The sequence below is a fragment of the Apodemus sylvaticus genome, chromosome 1 (genome assembly GCF_947179515.1).
Source record: "Apodemus sylvaticus chromosome 1, mApoSyl1.1, whole genome shotgun sequence".
Taxonomy (NCBI): domain Eukaryota; kingdom Metazoa; phylum Chordata; class Mammalia; order Rodentia; family Muridae; genus Apodemus; species Apodemus sylvaticus.
The window spans coordinates 198444290-198450037 of NC_067472.1; the positions used below are offsets into that span (position 1 = coordinate 198444290).

The 5748-nt window shown below is 38.4% G+C and overlaps 1 pseudogene; it reads right to left on the reverse strand.

The window, feature by feature from the left end:
* Positions 1 to 5218: 5218 nt before the first annotated feature.
* LOC127674860 (60S ribosomal protein L36-like) lies at positions 5219 to 5530 on the reverse strand (annotated as a pseudogene).
* Positions 5531 to 5748: the final 218 nt, after the last annotated feature.

Sequence of the window (5748 nt, forward strand, 5' to 3'; positions counted from 1 at the left end):
AAATATTAAGTATATTCTAAAAAAAACAATAAATACAGACCTATCAGAATTACACCAGACTTCTTACCAGACACAATGAAAGCTAGAAGGTCCAGGACAGATCTCATTCAGACCCTAAGAGAACACAAATAAAGCCTAGACTACTCTATCCAGCAAAATTCTCAATTACCGTAATGAAGAAATCAAGATATTCCATGACAAAACCAAATTTATACAATATTTTTCCACAAATCCAGCCCTTCAAAGAATAATACATAGAAAACTCCAACAGAATGATGGAAACTACACTAGAAAAAGCAATAATGTAATCTTCCATTAACAGACCAATAAGACGGTAGCCACATAAACATAACTCCACTTTTAACAACAACAATACCAGGAAGCAGCAATCAAAGACTAGAAACAAAGTGTTGAGCAGAGAGGGAAGGAATGACCTTACAGAGATTGCCCCCAAATAGGAATCCATTCCATATACAGTTACCAAACACAGACACTATTGTGCATGACAACAGTGCTAGCTGACAGGAGCCTGATATAGCAGTCTCGTGAGAGGCCTTGCCAGTACCTTACAAATACAGTGGGGGATTCTCTCAACCAACCATTGAACTGAGCAAAGGGTGCCCAATGGAGGAGCTAGAGAAAGGTCCCAAGGAGCTGTAGGGGTTTGCATCCCCATAGGAGGAACAATGATATTAACTGACAAGTACCCTCAGAGCTTTCAGCTATTTAACCACCAACCAAAGAGTACACAAGGAGAGGATGGTCTGGTTGGATATCAATGAGAGGAGAGGCACTTGGACCTGTAATGGATCATTGCCCCAGTGTAGGTGATGTAGTAAGAGTAATGTGAGTGGGTGGGTTAGTGAGCAGGGTGAGGGGGTAGAGAATAGGGCGTTTGGGGAGGTGAAATGTGGAAAGGAGATAACATTTGAAATGTAAATAAAGAAAACACCTAATTAAAAAGGAAATATGAAAGAGAAACAACCAGTTATGATTGTACATGCATTTAAAATGAAGATGCAACAATGGTTGAAGTTGAGGAAAGGGAGTGTGTGCTGACTGGTAGCTTATGGGAAAGGCGTTAAGGATCATATTGTTTTCCCTTCCATAATTTCATGGTGTCTATCTGCAATGGAATGGCCATCCTCTAAGACCTTAAGGTCTTTCTATGGACATGGAGCTTCAATATGCAATCATTTTTTAACCACTTTCCTTGGAGTTTATATCATTAGCTTTGCAACATGATCTCACTATTGTGTCAAGACAGTCTCAGACCTGGGTTGATCTCCCTCCTCCTGCCTTACAAGAGGCAGGGCTAAAATCATGTTCCGGCATACAGGATTTCTTTTCATTATCTTCTTTTTCATATTTGATTAGGAATTTTTATTTCTAACAAACTTCAAAGTTTTATAAAATGAAAATTATTTTTATTTAAGTAGCTCAAATTTATATGGATAAGAGTAATGCCTTCTCAAAAATAGCAAACATTGATTATATGACTAATCAGTTAATCTAGCCAGTGTCATAATGGGAAGCACAATTATGAGAGGACGTCGTTTCCCTATAACTTGGACAGCAAACATACTTATTAATATAGCAGGTTATATGATTGCTAAATATATGTAGCTTCTTTTCTTATGATATTGGAAACATCTAGAGTAGAGTTCTATACAGGTATGCCTAAGGCCTTAGTAATAAGATGTAAGGGTGGAATTTCAGCCTCTTCGAAGTAGTTAATTGTGGCTAAATATAATTTCAGAATTGTCACTGACTAGTAACTCTTCGATATCTTCTACAATGGTAAATATCAACTATCAACTTGAGTGAATTTAAAATTACCGTAGAAACATATCTTTAGGTATATCTTTCAGTATGTTTTCAGGAAAGCTTATCTGGGGAGAGAAAACACACCCTGAATGTGGGTCCATGCTCTCAGGGGCTGTGATCCTTGACAGATTAAAAAGGAAAAAATAAGCTGAGCACTGCCCTTCATCCCTCTCTGATTCATGAGTAGATGTAACGTGGCTAGCTGACCCATACCTCCTAAACCAAGATGGGCTGTGTCAGTTCAAACTCTAAGCAAAATGAAACTCTCCTGCTGTGGTCTAAGCCACAGTTAGTGACAGACTCCTAGGCACTGGCACAGTATGGCAAGTAATATGGATTCTTGTCATAATGAACTAAACTGTACAGTGTGGAAACAGATGACAGAATGTTGAGTACTGATTATGTAGTCCCTTCCAGCACTGTACTGCAGCCTTGTGTATCTGACAGCATATGGCAAAAATGATGATTTTAGGTTATGAAAGACACTGTACCTCAGTTTACCCTCATGGTAGGAAAGGAAACATGTAATTGAAAAGAATATGGGAATATGTCTGCCTGGGATGGTAGGGAAGAACTCTGCTGCAAGCCTCTAAGAATCAAGGCCTCCCAAGAATCCCTGTAGTAAGCTTAGACTCTACAACTACAATCAAGCCTCAATATGAAGGCAGTCATGCAAACAAACTGCCATCACTTCCATCTTCTCCTCAATATCTCTATGCCTCAGAACACCTGACCTGCTCCTGGATGTCTAAACTGTGGACAAAAATCAACATTTATTGTTTAAATGTTCTAAGTGTCCCAGTAAGTTAATCCACAGCATTTTTAACAGGATCACCGCATGGGCATGATAGGACATACCTTTAATTCCAACACTTAGGCAGCTATGCCAAGAAGATCTGGAATTCAAGATGACTTGAAAATCATATCTTCAAACTCTAAGAGCAAAAAGGGAAAGATAATTAATTTCATTTATAGGGGAACACATATTACATTGCATAATAAACATTATATTTAAAATAATAACATGTGAAAGAAACTGTATTTATCTCCATAACAATCTTGACATCATTTCCATGTCATATAGAAAATGATCGATGTTTATAGAAAGTTGTAAGTGTGATGCAAGTAATATAGGTTTCTAATGTTGTCATAAATAGAACAGACATAAGTTACAGTAAAAAAAAACAACCTGTAAGCTCATTAATCTCATCATGCCAAATCAAATAGAATATTTTTTCTGTAGGAAAATGTATGCTAAAATATGGGACAGTATATTGTTTATACAATGGTATGCTATAGAGAAATAGTATGCAATATAAATCTTAAACAAATACATTTCACTCATTTACTTTAATTGAATTATTTTCAAAGAGAATACTCGAAGAATCCGAGGAAAAGATATGTGGATTTAAGAAAAAAACTTACAAGCACACATGAGAAGAAATAGCTGAATACATTATTTGAAGGTTGTCTATTGTTTTCCTTTTAGGACTTTGTAATCTCGAGATTCAATACAGAACTTTAAGAAAATGACTGAATTCAAAATAATGAATATTGTTCCTGAATATTGTTGTAAAACATACCAAGTACATATTGATGGGAATCACTACTACAAAACTGTGTGGAGATGAATGTGAAGGGTGCACTGTGATGGAAAGTGACTAAGAACACAGCATAATTACTCTTTCTTGTAAATAATATACTGCAGATGAACAGAGTTTTAGGCATATAAGCTGGCCTGTAATTCTCTCTCAGAGGCACAGACAGAAACTTAGGAGCAAGCAGCTAGCTGATCTGGACAATGCAGCAAGCTTAATTTATAAGACAGAGAGTCAAGAAAGAGAGTCTTGTCAACCTCAGCTTCCCTACACATTAGCAAGTGTACACATGTGTAGTGAGTGCCAACACATGTGCAGTGCATATGAGCATCCACACTATAAACTCATGTATATCCAAAACTTGTTAACTCAAGTAAAGCTAAGTAAACGTAACATCAGAAATCAGATTACCTCACTACTATAACAGGCTCTTTAATAACAAAGAAAGAATTATGGACAACTTTGTGTTACTGCTGTTCATTACCATATATGCAGAGTTACTGTGGTAGTTTACAATCCTGTTTTCTGTATGGTTTCAGAAATCCAATGCCTATTACATTCTACCTGAACAAAATGTTGTATTTGTGGTATAAGGGGCACGTTTCCTGTGCTACAAATTCACAGACATTCAAACTTCCTTACACACAACCTTACTGATTACCTTAGAATCTGCCCTGTCACAGGTGTAGTTCCTCTTTGCTACAGGGCAAAGCTTCCTGGATCAGTGCCTCAGCCTCTGGCCTTTTTACATTTTACAGAGCTCTGGAAAATAGCTCAAAGAAAGAACACAAGGCTCAGGTCAGTGTAGGGTTGTTCAATCTCAAAGGCTTCTTACTAATACATTTATTTTCATTGTTAAAGAATCTTATTCTTTTCATTTGTGAGGCCCTATTACAGTATCTGAGAATGTGTTCTCACAAATCCCCAGCATGAAGCAATCATTATGAGCACAATTTCTCACCTCAGCCTTGAGACTGGATATTATTGTCCCTGAAATTTTAGGAACTGCAAGTGTAAAGAACATGTGTTTGGGGGTCATGATTTCATTATGCGAGATGAATATAATATATGTAATGTCACCCTGCTTGACTCTGTTAGACAAAATATTAACCAGCATAATCCCAGACCCCAATCATGTGCAGATTATTTTAATTTCTGAGATAAAATTCTACTCACTCTATCACTCTTGGTGTCTTCATCTCTCTTCTCTCTCTTTTCCTAGTTTTGAACACAGGCCTGAACTAGACGAGTCAGCACAACTTTGCATCTATGGTGTTCTAATTTTTTTCAGTTCTGCTGTGACACACATTTTTAAATAATGAGAAGCATTTTGCTCTGATTAAATGAAATACACAGAATTCGTAGTACAACTCAGTTGGTAAATAACTGGGTTAACAGACACAAAGTTTTGATATTTGTCCTCAGCACTGCATAAAACTTGCTGGTGCTGAATCTTTGCAATCTCAGTATCCAGATCCAGTGAAAAGTAGAGCAGAAATCCTGTATCATCTTATATAACTTATTATGTCACCCTGTGCTACAGGGTTTCCTGCCCAAAAAAGCAAATGAACATATGGCAAGTCAAATATTAATGTTTATAAACAAATTATCCTGCCCATGCAGGCAAGTGAATTTGCTTCCTTTGAAGGATAAAAACCTCCATGACAGTTGTCTAGACAGGTAAACTGCAGTGATAGGAAAGGAAATAAAATGTGCACCTGCTGAAACTCTGCAGACTACCATTTTGTTCTTTTTTTCTTTTTTTGGAACTATCTTTTATGGGGGATGGTTCATCAATCTTCCTTGGCGACTGCCTTCCTCATGGCTGCCAGGACATTGCCAGCTCCTCCCGCTTTCTCGTGGCCCAGATGTGCGCGCCCACCCTCTTCTTGATGAACTAGAGTGCGCAGGTGTCTGTGGACACTGAGCGACTCCAGGGCGGGCTGCTCTTGGGGAGCGAAGCCCTGCACCTCCTGGATCGCATCCCTCGCGAACTTGGTGCGCTTGGTGAGGCGCCCCGAGGCCGGCTGTGTCTTGGTTCCCTGATGTTCTTCTTCACCTTGTGGCTTTGTTGAGGCCATGGCCATGGGGTAGCGCAGGGCCATGGCTGCTGCTCTCCTACCACGACCAGGACAGGAAGCCCAGTTTGTTATTTCAAGCTTATTCTCTAACCTACTTTCCTGGAAGTTGCTAGTTCCTTCTACTCGATTATCCAGGCTCCGTCCGTTTACCTGTATCATACATTGTGCACTTCATGGTTTGTGGAAGACTAGGTTTATTTCATTATTTTCTATAAATAATATAGCATAGACAACAATAGAAA